The sequence below is a fragment of the Echinops telfairi genome, unplaced genomic scaffold (genome assembly GCF_000313985.2).
Source record: "Echinops telfairi isolate 266 unplaced genomic scaffold, ASM31398v2 ScPeMD7_18;HRSCAF=68, whole genome shotgun sequence".
In the NCBI taxonomy this organism is placed as follows: domain Eukaryota; kingdom Metazoa; phylum Chordata; class Mammalia; order Afrosoricida; family Tenrecidae; genus Echinops; species Echinops telfairi.
In genome coordinates, this window is record NW_022103915.1 from 49,593,875 (window position 1) to 49,611,152 (window position 17,278).

The following is a 17,278-nucleotide window of genomic DNA, read 5'->3' on the forward strand; positions in this document are numbered from 1 at the left end:
CTGTTCAGAGAGGGGATATCGTCTTCCAAGCCTGGTGGGCCAGGATGTGCTCCATTCTCTCTTCCTCCCCATTCATTTGCCCCCCTGTGATCTGTTCAGACATGCCCCTCTCCCCTAGCTGCAGTTTCAGTGCAGTCCTCTAAAGTAAATTCTTCTGGGGGGAGGGACTCTTCTTGAACTTTCCATGAATTGTTAAAATCTTTTTATTGGAGGCTCGAACAGCTCTTATAAGAATCCATACATCAACTGTATCAGTCACATTTGTGTATATGTTGCTATCATCATTTTAAAAGCATTTTCTTTTTACTCAAGCCCTTGGTATCAACTCTCTCCCCCACCCTCTTACTCTTGTGACCCCTTGATAGGTTATAAATTTTTATTATTTTCATATCTTATACTGTCCACCATCTCCCTTCACCCACATTTGTTATTTGTCGCCCCCGGTCATAGAGATCGGTTCCCTCTTTATCCCCCTTTCCCCTACCCTCGTGGTATCGCTACCCACCCTTTACTCTTCCTGAGGAGGTTATCTGTCCTGGGTTCCGTGTGTCAGAGCTCTTATCTGTACCAACATACATGCTTTGGGGTCTAGCCAGATTTGTAAGGTAGAACTGGGGTCATGCTAGTTGGGGGGCAGGGGTAGCATTGTAGAGAACATTGTGTGTTTCGTCGATGCGACACTGCACTCTAGCTGACTCATCCCTTCCTTGTGAGCCTTCTGTGAGGGGGTGTGCAATGCTCTTGATCATTTTTAAGAGCTTTTGTGCAGCACATTTGCTTAGTGCAATTCGTTGTTTGGTTTCCTCGATGTTTCTTCCGTGCGTGTTAGTGGTGGATATTTACAGACGTTTCTTCTCTTTGCGAGTTGTGTCCCCTCAGTGAATGACGGTCGTGAAAGCCTTGCTCCACCCACATCATAAAGGTTAACTCTCCCTTGAAGGGGCAGCTGTCCACTACCTTTGGGTTGAGGCCTCCCAACCCGAAGTGTCCATCTTCTGGCGCTGTATCAGACACGGTTCTGCTGCTACTCAGCACATTTTCAGTGGCTAATCCCTTAGACATGGATGGCCTGTTTCTCCTTCCTTGTCTGCACTCAGTCTGGAAGCTCCATGGAAGCCTGTCACTATGAATGACCCTGCTGGTATTTGAAACACAAGTGGCACAGCTTCCAGCACCGCTGTAATAGGCAAGCCACCAGAGACAAATGGGAACCGATTCTAGTGCTCACTATTTCTATCATTCTGAGAGTGTTTTATGGTTTCATTGAGGCTATACTTGGAGTATTAATTTAGTATTGATCAATTCATATTAAATAACATTCATATATTTAAGTCTGCATATTCTTCTGGGGAAGGGGAGGACATTAGTTGGACTTGGACATTCTAGGTCCATGAAACTGAAATTTCCATACTCTTCTTCCATTTTAGGATTTCCTTTATCAATGACCAAATCATTTGCCATGCTGTGCCTCTCTCTAGCCTCAAATCCTGAGTCTTTTCTCAACAGATTTTTTTTTCTGAAAAATCTCCCACCTGGTTGGTGACAAAGTAAATAAATCTGACAGGGAAGCTGTCGACCTCTTCAGAAAGTCCCAACTTTTTCACCTGTTTATCTACTTCTTGTGCTACTGCGTGTCCAAGCTGCCACCTGACACATGCCTATAACACATGGGTGAAAATAGAAGAATGCTAGCGCTGAGAAGTAGAGATGAAGAGATAGCTGTCCACAGATAACCCTGAGCAGCGACCTTTCCAAAAGGCAGAAACTGTTCCTCTCACAAGTTAATTCAGAGAGATGCAGCCTGCCTTCTTTCCTCCGCGATCTTCCTTAATAAACACTCCTCTGTGTTGCCTTTGAGAGTCAGAGAAGGGGTCACACCCACAAAACACATGCCCGTCCATGCTTGCTTGAGCATCACCAGTATTTGATTAGTATTCTTTGAGCACAACTCTTAGTCTTCACCAAGAATAACGTTGCCATTAGTGCATGCTTAACCTCTGTCTTTCATTCTGGTGTGCACAGGATCACGATGGGTTGGAAATGATGTGATGATACCTCACAAGAGCACTTTCTTGATGACTGACTATTGGTTGCTGAATCAATGGGGAGTAGCAGCAGGGAGATTTGTGGTGGGAAGCCCAGGGTCCTGGCATTCAAAATGCAAACATTGGTATAGCCAACTGAGAATTACAACTAATCTTGAGGGAGGCGGTGGGTAGGGGGAAGCAAAATTATGTCAACCCAATTATTCCTCACTTCAGTCACTATAGAATTAAACCTACAAGAGAGAGATCGACAGTTGTCCTTTCCGAGCCCAAAGTTCAAAGAGGGGAAAAAAAAGATTTTATTCTGTCACAAATTGACTCAGAATGTTTTTGTTTTATGAGACAGGAAATGATTTGTGATTCGTCAGTGAAAGGTAGGAACTGCTTGTTTTCTGATAATGTACTTGGCATTATTTCTGCTTGTCCCCAGGATAAAATTGTGGGGTAAAGTCAGGTGGGTTTTCAATATTTAAATACAACAACCACTATAAAATGTAGAGGGGTTTAATCCTCTCTAGTTTCTGACCTTTACTGTATTTTGAGTATATTTGGAGTTCAGATAGTCCTAGCCTATTCACCCTCTAGAGATAAGAAGTAAATAATCAAATGACCCAAATAAGATTTACCACCAGAAATGAAAAGATGGGGGTGGTGAGCATCAGGAAACAGGGCTGGGGATGCACAGATGGAACTTTGCCATAGTGCCTTTCTCCGTGAATGGAAATGCTAACATTTGCCTGCCAAGATGCCCATTTCTTCTGTTTTCTTACACAAACAACAATTATTCATGACTACTGTGCTCATCCTATAGGATTAAAAAAAAAAATCTAAAACCATTTCTACACGACAAGTAAAATAGTTCTCAAGCCAAGCCAAGTAGGTAAAGAGACGTTTTATCATTCCAAGAACAAAGCACTAGGTTAACATCAGAAATGGGAAAATATCAGGGCACCTTTGCAGACATTGAGGGAGGTTTTTGAGTTGAATAACTGAGTTAGAGACAGAGAGCACAGCTTTATGAAAGCAGTGTCTTCTGTACTTTACCATTTGGAGTGCTTTAAAGAACATTGTTGGTTACCATCAAGTTGGTTCTAACCCATAGCAGCCTTATTATATACAACGGAAGGAAACATCGCCCAGTCCTGTACCATCCTCACAACACTGCTATGTTTGAGACTATTGCTGCAGCCACACTTCAATCCATCTCATTGAGGGTCTTCCTATTGTTCCCTGATCCTCTATTTTACCAATCATCATGTCTTTCTCCAGGAATTAATCTATCTCTCTTAATAGCATGTCCAGAGAACTTGTGATTGTTACATAATCTGGTGTCAATTTGAGGACAAAGAGTGCAGGGGTGGAGTTTAGCCTGTCAATCAGGTCATAGCCAATGAGGCCTCTGTGTAGGCACGGCCTTCTCCTGAAGATTCTGGAAATGCCTATATTCCTCCTTGGAGGCAGGAGACACTCTCTTTCTAGGTTCACTCCCTGTAAGACATCCTTGTTGAGAAGACACATGGAGAGAGGTTGATGGAACCAGACCTCTGGAACTGGAGAAGCCACATGGAGACCCCTGCCAGCTCTAAGTTGCTTGCAACACCACTGAATCTACAAGACTTCCCACCCACTGGCCTGTGGTCTTTCTGCATTCGGCATCATTACCTGTATTTCATGAGTTTGAAGAGGACTTTATAGCTTGGTATCGGACATATGGGCTAATGGACATAAATCCATAACGGACTTATGGACTTGATCCGGACTGGGCTGGGATGTTTTCTTAATGGTCAATTGCTCTTGTATATAAAGCTCTGTCTTATACATATGAGTGTCTATGGATTTGTTTCTCTAGTCTACCCTGACTAACACAAGACTCAAGAAAGTCTCACCATCCTTCCTTCTAAGGAGTATTCTGCCTGTACTTCTCCCAAAATAGATTTGTTTGTTTACTTCTGGTAGTCTATGGTGTATTTCATATGCCTCACCAACACTATAATTCAAAAACCATCAATTCTTCCCACATCTTCCTTATTCATTGTCCAGCATTTGCATGCATATGAGGCAAATGAAAAATATCATGACTTGGGCCAGGTGCACCTTAGCCTTCAAGGTGACATCTCTTTAACACTTTACAGCAGTGGTTCTCAACATCCCTAACACCACAACCCTTTAATACAGTTCCTCATGTTGTGGTGACCCCCCAACCCTAAAATTATTTTTGTTGCTACTTCATAACTGTAATTTTGCTACTGCTATGAATGGGGCGACCCCTGTGAAAGGGTCATTCAACCCCTAAAGGGGTTATGACCCACAGGTTGAGAACCACTGTTTTAAAGAGATCTTTTGCAGCAGGTTTGCTTGATGCAATATGTATTTGATTTTTTGACTAATGTTTCCAAGAGCATTGCTAGTGGATCTAAGTAAAATGAAATGCTTGACAACTTCAGTGTTTGTCATGGAAAGAAATGAAACACAGTGAATGTAATAAAATTGTCTAAAAGCCAATGGGTGCTGTTCATAATGGAAATTAAGTCATTTTCTGAAGATATGGAGCTACTATCAAAAATCCTCTTCCAATATGCATTCAGGAACCTGAATGAACCCGAAAACAGGATAGACTCCTGCGCACATGCACCCCACAATCACCAAGGTATATCATAATCCAATTCTCCATAATCTCAGGCAAAGAAAGAATCCTGAGAGCAGCTGAGGGGAAATGAAAAGTTACCTACAAAGGAGAGCCAAACAGATTAAGCTCTGAATTCTCAGCAGAAAGAAGGCAGGCAAAAAGGCAAATGGATGATAAACTCCAAAAGGAAAAAAAGCTGCCAACCAAGAATTATATACCCAGCAAAATTGCCACGCAAATATGTGAAATTAGAACATTTACAGAAAATAGATATTAAAGGAATTTGTAGAAACTAGGCCAATCTTACAAGAAATACAAAAGGAGGAGTTCTTCAATCTGAGTTTTTGTGGGTTTTTTAATTTTTTTTAAACAGAGAACCGTTTATTAGACACTACAGAGGCACAAGAGAGAAGTAGCCTGAGTTCATGTTGGAGTAACCTGAGATTAACATACTTGACAAAACCACCCAGTAGCCAACCCAGGTCTAGAAGTATAAATTTGAAAGACTGAAAATTTGAAAGACTGAAATAAGGAAACAGAGATGTCAGTTTGTGATGAAGACAATCACAAAATAAAATAGTTGGACAGTGTAGAGAACTTTCAAGTGAAGAGGAAGTAGACTTCAAGGACTTGTGTGATAAGCAAGGCAGTGTAAAACTAGAGTGAGGCTGATGGAGGCTGAGAATGATGGAGGTGGGAAGGTCACTGGAAGGAGTGCGGGAGTTAAAGGAACAGGGGTAAATACTATTAGACACACAATCCTGCAATCATGATGAGCACCTGTGAGAGGGAAAGTGAGTATATCTACATGGTTTTGACAGAGAATGTTTGTACATGGGTAGTTATGTTTACTGCAACTATATCCATGCATATGGTAGAGAACACCACATGGGGGGGGGCAAGTTATGAAAACTTGGACATAACTTGGCACCTTGGAGGAATGGGTCATTGGACAGGCCTTGGGACTCAAGACCATAGTCTAGTAGGACACCAAGACCAATTGGCATAACTAGTCTACAAAATTTGCATCCTATCTTAGTGAGTGGTGATTGGGGTCTTAAAAGCACACTGTCCAGAGGAAAGAAAAATGAGGAAATGAAAATACATATGGAAACAACTAGTCCAGTGAGCTAATGGACCACATGAGTCTCCACAAGCTGTAGATCAGAATAACTGGATGGTGCCCACTCCCACCACCAACGCCCCTGAAAGATCCTGGATAGAGTAAGAGAAATGTTGGAAAAACCCCTCAAAATCAGGGAGAACTAATCACAATGATCTACAATGTAAACTCCCTCCCTGGGGGACGGACAACAGAAAAGTGGGTGAAGGGAGACGTCGGACAGTGTAAGACATGACAAAATAATAATAATTTATAAATTATCAAGGGTTCATGAGGAAGGGAGGCTAGGGGAGGGAGGGGAAAATATGAGAAGCTGATACCAAGGGCTCAAGTAGAGTGACTATTAATGGCACCTTTTTTTAATCAGTAAGGATGAAATAATAGAGTTGAAAGGACAAGTCAAATTGGGAGAATGCATTCAATCCAATCTTATTACATTTTACTATTTGAAGTATCTTCTGACATTAGGTCTAAATTTTTAGGTCTTTTAAATCGGTTACACGGGGCTGTATTGGGAGAAGTACAGGCAGCATCTTCCTCAGATGGGAGGTTGGTGAGACATCCTCACAGTATTTTGTAGACGCTTCCAGGAGGAATTAACAGTGGACAGGGACATCATTCTTGGTAGAGAGTCAGGGAAGTAGAGCAAGACCCTCAATCAGATGGATTATCACAATGACTACAACAAGGAACTCACACACAGCCATGACCATGAGAATGACACAGGATGCACCAGTCATAGCATACACAGTGTACCGTGATTCAGAACAGTTTTGCCCCATATAACGTAAGAGGGCAAGTCAAAAAGAATTGCTGCTAGCGTCCCAATTGATACATGCATGGGCTTGTTCCAAACAGCAGATGTTTAAATAGGTCTCTGTGGTCAGTGTACGGCTGCAGAGAAGTTCTCTCAGCAATACACTTAACGTCAGCTCCCCAGGGTGCCTTTAGGAAAAAGAAGGTCGGTTCAAACCAGTCACTAACTTCTGACAGGATCTTGTGGTCCAGTGGAATTCAAGGGAAAGTGCTGAGGTCAGAAAGTTACACAACTGATTTTGAATTCTAAAGAGGTCAGCTTGAAAGAATTTCCTCAGGATAGATAAATCTGGTATGGTGAAGAGCTGAATTTTGTTTTGATGCCTTCTGGTAGAAGTCCCATGTTCTGCAATCTGTCCCAAGCCACTTTTGAAGGCAGTGTAAGATAAAGCATAGTCAAGGTAGGTACTACACCAATTAAATGACAATATTCTGAGTCAGCATCTGATTGTAAAGCCATGTTATAGTTTAAATTCGATTAAAAATGTTTAATGCTGAGATATAGTACAAAACCATCAAAATTATGGAGATTTGTATTCATTTGGGTAACCCCCACCCCAACACACACACAAAATTTTTTAAAAGCCAGGAAAACTCCTCTGGGCTTTTCCCCCCTACTAGGTGAGCATCAAGCAACTTACTCTGAGTTAGTGCACCCAGTGGCATTGTCTAGGAAGGTTCTCTCTGGGTCATAGTGAATTTTTTCGTAAAAACTGTTTTGCTTGAACCTCGTTTTTTGTGATGGCCAATTTAAGAGAACAGTGTGCAGCTTTGGAACTGTTTCCTGGTTGGGAAAATGCCACAGAAACTGTTGTGACACAGCTTACAAGGACAGCACTATGGGAAAAACTCAAGTGGACGAGTGGTTTTCCCATTTCAAAAAAGGTAAAATGTTGATCGATGACAAACCTCATTCTGGATGTCCATGAACTTCCCAAGGGGATGAAAATATCAACTTGTAGTGCACTCAGAGTTCGTTCCACCAGGTCAGACTGCTAACCATTTAGAGGTTCTGAAACGACTGTAACAGCGTGCGACTAAAAGGCCTGATTTGTGGCAGACGGGGGACTGGTTTTGCCACCACAACAATGCACCTGCTCATGCAGCCATCTCAGTGCACCAGTTTTTGGCAAAAAACAGCATGATGCCTCTCTTGCCCCACACACCTTACTCACCTGACCTTGCCCTGTCTGACTTCTTTTTGTTTACATGAATCACATGAAGAGGGACAATAAAGGACAGTGATTTGATGATGTAGAAGAGGGGAAGAAAAAAACGGGGGAGGTGCTGTCAGCCATCAAGTTTGAAAAATGTTTCCAAGAATGGAACTGCAGATTCGACAAATGTATTAAGTGTAATGGAGAGTACCTTGAAGGTGATCAGTTGTTTTGTTTACCCCCCCCCCAAAAGTAAACATATTGTTCTGAGGAGGGTGAAATTCTGGGGTTTGGGGGCATATATGTGCATATGTTACTATCTGTTAATGATAAAAAGCTGTTATGATCATAAGCAATTTATAAAGTTAAGTTGGACACAATGATCCCCTTTCAACAACCTGGATCTTTTAAGAATATATCTTAAGTTAAGCATTTTACTGTGGATAAACACTTATTACTTTACCTTTTTTAGTAGATGTATTCCAACATTTTGCTGGATTGAGCAAATTGCTCAATCAAATCAAACTGCTCATCGAGCAATTGCACTAGAGAATGGATTTCAGTAACTCCATTGTTAAAAGAGGGAAGAGTTCAGGGTATCCTGATTGTGATGGGGATTCCAGAAACCTATACATGCATTTTTTTAAATTCATAGAACTCTACACCAAAAAAAGTCAATTTTACTGTTGAATAATAGAAGCAATAAATCTAGTTTTATAAGGGGTTCAGAATGAGACAAATCATTTACATTTGAAAAATATTATAATACTTCCTCTGGGCTCCAGAAAACAAAATAAAAACTATGGCATGTAAATAAAGTTTGTAAAAAAATACCAAATAATATGAAGATGACCAAAAAATCTCCAAACAGAACACGAAACACACTGCCATCAAGTGGATGCCACCTCATCACACCCATACAGAACCGGGTAGAACTGTCTGCTGTGGGTTCGGAGGCTGTACCCCTTTACCGGAGTAGAAAGCCCCATCTGGCCCCTCAGAGAAGCTAGTGGATTTGAGCTGCTGACCTTGCAGTTAGCAGCTCAATGTGAAACCAGGGCCAAGGAACAACCAAAAAATATTTCAAAGTACATACCAAAAAATATGAAAGAGCTAAGCACGCTGAGACTATGCATTTTCTCAAGGGAGAATTTCAAAGCTCATAAACCTGTTCACAACATAAGCTTCTTATAGCCTGAAAACATGAGAAGACCTTCCTAGGATTTCCTACTAGGGAATAAATATTTCCTTCAGCTATTAATAAGAACCATTTTTAAATTGTGTTTGCATTATAGCATAAGAAGTGGGAGGAACTAAGGAATCTTTTGATTACCCACAAGCAGGTATACATGAAACAACCTAACCAAAGCTTTTAAAAGTATTTCTTCTCAGAGATAGCCAAACAGAAACATTCCACAATGGCCAGCAATAAACAAAGCCCGGGTTTTACTTTGGGGGTGGGTAAGTTAAGGTTGTGGATCTGTGGGTTCAGCTGAAATAGCTCCTATGTTAAGTTCTCCCAATCATCTCTAATCTCTAGAGGGATGTTGTTGTTAGGGGCCACCGAGTTAGTTCCAGCCCATAGCAACCCTGTGCACAACAGGACGAAACACCGTGCAACCCTGCACCATCCTCATGGCGGTTCCCACGCCTGAGCCCCTTGTTGCAGCCCTTGTTTCCATCCCTGCCTTTTGAGGACCTTCCTCCTTTTCGCTGGCCCTCCACTTCACCAAGCATGACATGGAAAACTACTATCTAAAATCATCTTCTAGACCACACCTTGGGTTTTCCCAGCATTAACTAGGTGATCCCTTTAACCGTTCTTCAAGTGTAACACGTCTATTCCTACGCTATGCTATGCACTGCGTAATGAGGAAACCCTTCAATGTGGTGGATCGACACAATAGCCACAGCAATGAGCTCAAACCTACAAATGGCCATGAAGGTGGTACAGAACCAGACAGCCTTCATTCTGCTATTCTTCAGCAGTTAGCATCAACCCAGTGGCAGCTAACAAGACTCTCACTGAGATGCGAGTGGGACACTGAGACACTGCTAGCGCACTGGTGCTAAAACAACGTGGCTATCACACATGGCTAGTGATCAAAACAGGGCCTATACCCTCATTAACAATCGGTCCCTGTCTTGAGGATAAACTGCTTCCTGGGCCGTGAACGTTGCATCCCTTGTATTTTGCCTGCCTTCCTTCCTTCTTCCCTCCCTTTCTCCCTTACCCCTTCCCTTCCTCTCCTTTTCATTTTTCAGACATTCTGGAAAGAAGTTAGGTGCTGTGTATGCAAGTCACATCTAAATGAACATCACTGAAAATTTAAAAACATATAGAGAGAGACATAAGTACTTTGTTCTTTATCTAAGTTCTCCCACCCCCTAAGCCCCCACTTTACTAACAGCAATGCAGGTTAATATATATATATATATATATATATATAATCAAGAGGCTGGGCTTCTTCTAAATCCTGTTGCTCTGAGTATGTAGAACAAGTATGCAGCTCCCTCGACAGCCCTGCAACATGTGGATATGTCACCTGTTATGTACAAGAGAATGAATCATTTTTTTACACAGGAATGAATCCTTTTTTTGTAGAGAAGAGAATGAGTTCTGCTTATAAATTGTTCGTGGAAGCCTTTGCTTTATACTGAGAGGCAAAAACAACCAAGCTCACTGCCATCCAATTGAATCTGACTCATAGTGACCTACAGGAAGGTGGAACTGCCCGCACTGTGAGTTTCTGAGACTGCAACTCTTTTTTTTTTTAGATTGTAACTCTTTAGGAACATAGAAAGCCTCCTCTTCTTTCTCTTGAAAGGCTGCTTGTGGTTTTGAACTGCTGACCTTCTGGTTAGTAGCCCTATGCATAACCACTATGCTACCATGGTCCACTCGTAATGAGAGATGTTCTATAAAATTTCTATTCTCAACTGTATGAGGCAGAACTGTGGAAGGTCAAGACCCAGCCTGTGTTTTAAAATCCTAGAACAGATAACTCTGGAGTCCCTGGGTCACTTCAGCCTCTCTTCTGTCTCCTCTGACAAAAGGTAATGTGGGTCTGCTGAGAAAACCAAAGACGCATGGCTTAAATAAAGCAAAAGCCGTGTCCCGTGTAACTCTCCAGATGCTAATGCAAACTCATGTTTCCTCCATTTAGAGTCTGCTCTTCATTCTAGTAACTTCCATACTCCTCTTTGCATCTGTAATGTGTTCATACTGCACCTCTCTCCCTTTCTGGTTAGACTTCCCATCCTTCTGTCCAGTCTGCACCAGTATCTCCCTGCTCAGAATTGGAAAGTTCTTTAGTAACTTCAACAATCACCTAGGTCCTAGGACTTGTCTAGTGGTGGTCTCTTCACCCACAGATCTAACTAGGATAAAAGTATTACCTGTTGAATAAAAACTATAAGAGTGCAGCATAAATATCTGAGCAAATTTTAAAAATTTAATAGACAAACCATACATAGGTTGGCGAATACCAGCTCCTACTAAATAAAAGCATATGGCAGGCTGACTATAGGGCCCGGGCAAAGTTCTCTATGGGAAGATTTCTTTCATTCAGTATAACGGAGCACAGTACTACACAAAGCAAAGAAAGGGAAGAACAAAACCACTGCAGCAAATCCTACACACACACACACACACACACACAGACAAAACAGTTACATGGCAAATTGTTCAGAACAATCATGAAAATGACTTAAGATTTCACCTTTCACCTGCTGGGGGAGCGAGTTATTAACACAAAAATGGACATTTGCTGAAATAATGAAATGTCTTGTTGAACAGTATTTCTTTCTACACCCCGAGACACCTGTGATGGGCTTATAGATTCTCCTGGGATTCCTCGTTACCGTTTGATGTGTTTTCCAAATAGTTTGCAAACAACTTTTAATTTTTTTTTTTTTTTGCAACCACTTTTTGGAACCGGCCCCCCCCCAAAATAAAGCGGAAAAAGGTTTTAAAAAAATGAAAACCTCTATCCTATATAGCTTATTTGGGAGATCTAATGTCTTATACATGAATCAATGAATCATGAGCACAGCAATTCAAGGTTGCTGTTGGTTCATTTCATCAAGATGTGCTTAGCTATGTGTGTATACAATATGGAAGTGAGGATGAGAAGTATACTTTATAGGAAATAACAATAATATGATGTCTTTATGTATCATTCCAAATATGAAATTATCTGAAAGTATTTAGATGGCTTTGTTTTTAAATTAAAAAAATGTTTCCCCATCTCTGCTAGTGTTATGATATAGCTATTTATATTTGGGGGATCTGAAAAAGTATAAATATCAAGATGAATACACATAGGTCCTCCATGTCTCTACCACGGAGTCTCTCTCACCTTTGGCACCATCGACTTTGGGGCTGGATAATTCTTTGTTTGGGGAGTGCGGAGGGAGTGGTCCTGGGCCTGGTAGGAGATTTACCAACCTTTCTACTCTCTATCCACTAGATGCCAGTTGTGACAACCAACACATGTCTCCAGACTTGGCCCAGTGTTCCCCATGGGGGTCAAGAGCAGTCGCTGGGTAAGTGCAACTGCCCTAGAGAAAGTTGTTACTATTCAGATATTTTGGTTATCTTTTTAACAATTACCTATGACCATGGCCATCTGAATCATGCCAGGATTCACATTGCTCGTGATGATTACAGACACTACAGATTCACTGTGCATTCAGGGTATTATCACTATGGATAAAAAATTCCCATAATTATAAAAAATAAAAGATTACATAAAAAGAGAAGAGATTTGGGTAGTACACAGGAATCACATTACATTCATTTTTGCGGTGGTCTGAATGACTCAGAGACTTAAAGCAACAGATATTCACACGTGCTATTTGTGCTATTTTGAAAAGGATGGATGTTATTTCATATGACCGTATTACTGATATTCCAGAAGAAATGTTAGTGACTCATCAGGCACTCAGTCAGGCATGATTTTTCCCTGTAAATGCTATTAACCATTTTTTTCTTAATGCCTTTCAAATGTTCGAGTACATCTTCAGAGGCACTCAATTAAAACTTCCTTGATAAATTAATAATGTCTTAGACCATTTTATTTTTGTCATATAAATATTGCAGACATCATAGTTAATAAGACAAATACATATCATCTTGCATCACCATATTCTACATGGCAGTGACTTTTATTTCATCCTTGTGAAGGGTGGATGGTCCTTTGTCTCTCCTGGATGGCCCAAATCTCCTGGAATAATTAAATAAGACCCATAAGCAAAGTAAAGTTCTAAGAGGATTTTTTTTCTTCCCAAACACTCAGCCTTGATGTGTACTATTGTTCTTCTACTTCCCTTTTGACAGAGAAAAAAAATCATAGGTTGCGACTTTCTAAACTTGCTTAATTTAAAATAACTCTTTTTTTAAAATAAAACAATGCAGTGGGATGCCGGGATTGCATTCATCCCAGCATGCCACACCACTGTTCTTTGGACGGCAATCACAGGGCCCAGACATCAAGCTGTGGAAGAGATTCTTCCAAGCAACAGCATCTGGCTCTTTGGCAAACTGAACAGGCAGTGGCCCTGGTGGCTTTGGACTTGCCTCTGGGTCTGTCACAGGGTAAGGTTGCTGAAGGAGTGTCTGCATTCTCAATCGCCTTTCCTTTCACTGTCTTTCTCATGTACCTTTTTGGGGTCAAGGACCCACACTGTTCCCTACCCCAAAGACTGACCTCCTTGAGCCAAAGAGGTTTTTACATAACTCAGTTGTACTTCAGTAAGTTTCCTTTTCCATTGCCCGTATCCCCTACGGAAGTGTAAAAATAGGCAAGCATTCTGGCACCAGCAACACTCGAATTCTATTCCATACCCCACCTGCAGAGAGAATCAGAAATTAAATGTTCTATTCTCAGTCCTGAATATTTTAAGCCTGTATTTTTCACCTTCTTTACTTGCAACAGATCTCCTCGCCAGTTAAATCTAATATATTCATATTCATAATATGACTAGCTACCTAATCTTATGGAAACTCCCCCCCCCTGCCCCCTCCATTCTTCCCATCACACAATCTAAGCTGGTAAGGTGGTATAAGGACTACAGGGGCTTAGTCTGAAAAATTTATGGCACTTTAAAATCCTAAGTGCAGTCCCTGGAACAAATTCTTTGAACACCAGAATTGACAGCTCCAGAACAAAAGGGCTCTCATATCCTCTTAGCTGAGAAGGAAATTAAAAAGACCAAATTTGGAAAGGAAAGAATGAGTTTTAGAATATTTCATGATTCTCCCCCCCCCCCAAAAAAAAGGCAAAACAAAATAAACCTTCTGAATAATTTGTATCTAGATGCCTGCTCTCTCTATAGAGTATACACAGGTGCCATGACCCATAAATCATACCCAAAAGATAAAAATAACTACTGGCAAGGACATGACTCAAAGACTCTAGTGGTTCCAAATAGACAAGATCAGTAAGACGGTTTCATACAAGTAGCAGCTAATGCTCCCTGCAAGAGTTTATCAGAAAAAGAGAGGTTTTTTGTTTTGTTTTGTTTTGTTTTGAATACATTGGCTCCCTTCATGGAGATTCAGGGCATTCCTTAGAAGCAAGGATTGCAAGACTTCATCTCATGGACTTGGACACGCTATCAAGAGGGACCATTCCCTGGAGGAGGAAATCGTGCTTGGTGAAGTCGTCAGCAAAGAAGAGGAAGACTCTCAACAACCTGGATCAGGACTGCGGGCTCAGACATGGGAAAGATTCTGAGGATGGCACAGGAGTGGGCCGTGTAGTACAGAGTCACTATGAGCCAGGATCGACCAGTGGCAACTAACAACCACAGCATGAAGACTCAGCTTTCGACTCTGCCATCTGACCTTCACATCGAATAGCTCCATCAATGACCTATGGAAAGATCCATGGTAATGCCTGATTTATAGATGACAAGCAAATAAAGAAGGGGACAAGAAGGAGAGAATCTATATCAGAAAGATTAAATTTAAGTGTAAGCTGTGACCTGGATAATTATAAATATGAAGCGCGGCGAGGGGCGGGGGGTGGGGAGGAGGTCAACTTCCAATATTGGGAAGTAATTGAAGTTAAAATGGTCCCAAACAAATGAATGAATGGTATTTCTAGCCCAGAAAGGGAATTTATAAAAAGTAAATGGTATTTATAATTACTTGACTACTTTTTTTGGGTGGGGGGAGGTATCCTTTTAGAAATAAGATAAGAGTGTAATGATGATACACACATATAACCTTTCAATGTTGGCTAAAAGACTACAGCATGAACACTAAAGTTTGTTTTTATTCCTATCAGAAATTATCTTCTACTGGAAAGCACATAATCTATCTAAACACATAATAAATTACATGTTCAGTTGACTTCTGGTTTTATTTTTTAGAAACAAATCAAATTTAAGCATTAAGAGTCATCTACGTTTGTCAATTCATGTAAACAACCCCTACAGCTTCCCTGGGAGTGCTGCCTGGTTTGATCAACACAAGTACTTACTCTGAGCAACTGACAGATCTCTCCAGGCTTAATTTTTGCCAATAATCTTCTATACTCTGAAAATCAGATTAATCAAGATGACTTCTGCTGTTGGATCTGGGGTCCGGGATATTTCAGAAGTAGTAGATAATGTTGACTTTGGAATCCAATGTTTATTATCACCATATGCTTCTGCTTTCAAGGAGACAAAATAACTTCGCTCCTGGTCCTGAACACGAGTCTGTGGACAAAACCCATCCCTGACAACAGCCGAATACCTAGTGGACCCTACTTATGCTTGCTGAATACATGAATGAATGAATAGATAAGAGTCCATGTGCTACGTAAAAAATCGCAAAGCAAAACTTATGGTCTGGAGACTTCTAGGATGGATAGTCACAGAACTTGGGATAAATAGTAGATTTGGATGAAATTTTTTGTACAGGGAAAATTAGCAGAGCTATCCATACTCTCATGTGTGAGTAAACGGGTTAAGTGACCAGGCTGATCCAAATGCATACAATTACATTTAAGGCTCTATGGTCGAACGTTTTATTTTGCTTTTGCTTTCACTGCAATGTATGCATCCGGATGCTAGAGGACACACGGAGGTCTGTCTATATGATGCCAACTACCAAGACATTTACAAATAGTTCTTAATGAGGATGGGAATGTTGTTTCCATCCAGGTGTTTATGATTCATGCAGGCTTGAGGTGACCTGGCCGTTGGTGAATATGTGGTGTTTACAGCATGTTTCCCTGTTAGAAAAAGTCTTCCCCCAGGCCTTTGCCACTTGTGTTATTTACTGAAACAGTAGGAAAAGGTCAGAGTAAAATCAGGCCCATGATTATCTTGGAGCTCAATATCTATAAGCCATGTTTCTTTTAGTCTGCATTTCTCTGAAATATTTTGTACAGCAGGCATATGAAAACACAACCAGAAAGAAAGTGCGTTGCCAAAAGTAATTCAGAATGTCCCCTCCACATCTTGTATATTCTGTGTCCCTTAAGTGGTGCCTCTAACCGTCATATTCAGGAGCTAAGCGTTGAAAGCAATTAGATCTTTCACTTTTTGCTTGTTCATTAGTTGAATAAGCTGCCAGAAAACTGCCATTTAGTTGAGAGCTAGTTCTCTCTTGCTGAACTAGCTTAAATGGTATTCAATAAATGATTAGGCATGTCATTATTGAGTGGCTATCCAAAGTCACACACATGCTAATAAAGATGCCTCCAGGATCCATAGGTTAAATGTCAAGAAACAGATCCACAAACACAAGTGAGTCCATTCTTGCTCCTATGCTGTTGGCCAAGTAAAAGCCTAGAGTATTCCAGCTGGCCCAAGCAGACAACCCAACAATAGGAGCCTAGTCCTCAACCTGAGCTCCAGCCGTACAGACAGCCTCACCCCCAGCAGAAAACAAGACTTGGTTGATTAATTCTAAAGGGAACCTTCAACTTTAGTTATCTGAAGAAAAGACTTTTGAAAAAAATAGAAAGAGCTTCGAATACATCGTGGGGGGAAATGGTAATAGAATCAGATGCCGAAGAACAGGAGAAGGTTGCTAGACCAGGCCAAGTAACTGATCAAGACTCTCACCAAAGGGAGATGGCCGTGCCCACCTGTCCCAGCGAAAGGAGATGAGGGACCAGGGGGTTCAGGAGAAACTCCAGGCCTCCCTGTCTTTTGTGATGTTGGGTCTCCCTTACCAGGAAGCAGAATTACACAAGTGTTCAGTTTGCAAAACACTAACTCAAACCAAACTCATTGTCATCGCGTCCATTCTGGCTCATAGCAACACAGGGAACCTGTAAAGCAATAGACAGAAGCCAGAGAGGAAAGTGGAGTGTGGCTGATGGAGGGACACTGGGGCTAGGAGGGGACACTGAAGACCATCGAGTGAAGTGTGCAGCCTGAGCAGCACAGCCCTTAGAAATGGGAGGATGTGTCCGATAGGCCTTGGAGAATGGAGTCCTTGAATGGAGTCGGCAGGGCAGTCTCGGAAGTCTGACTACATGACATGCTCCCCGCCCCCCCGCCCCCC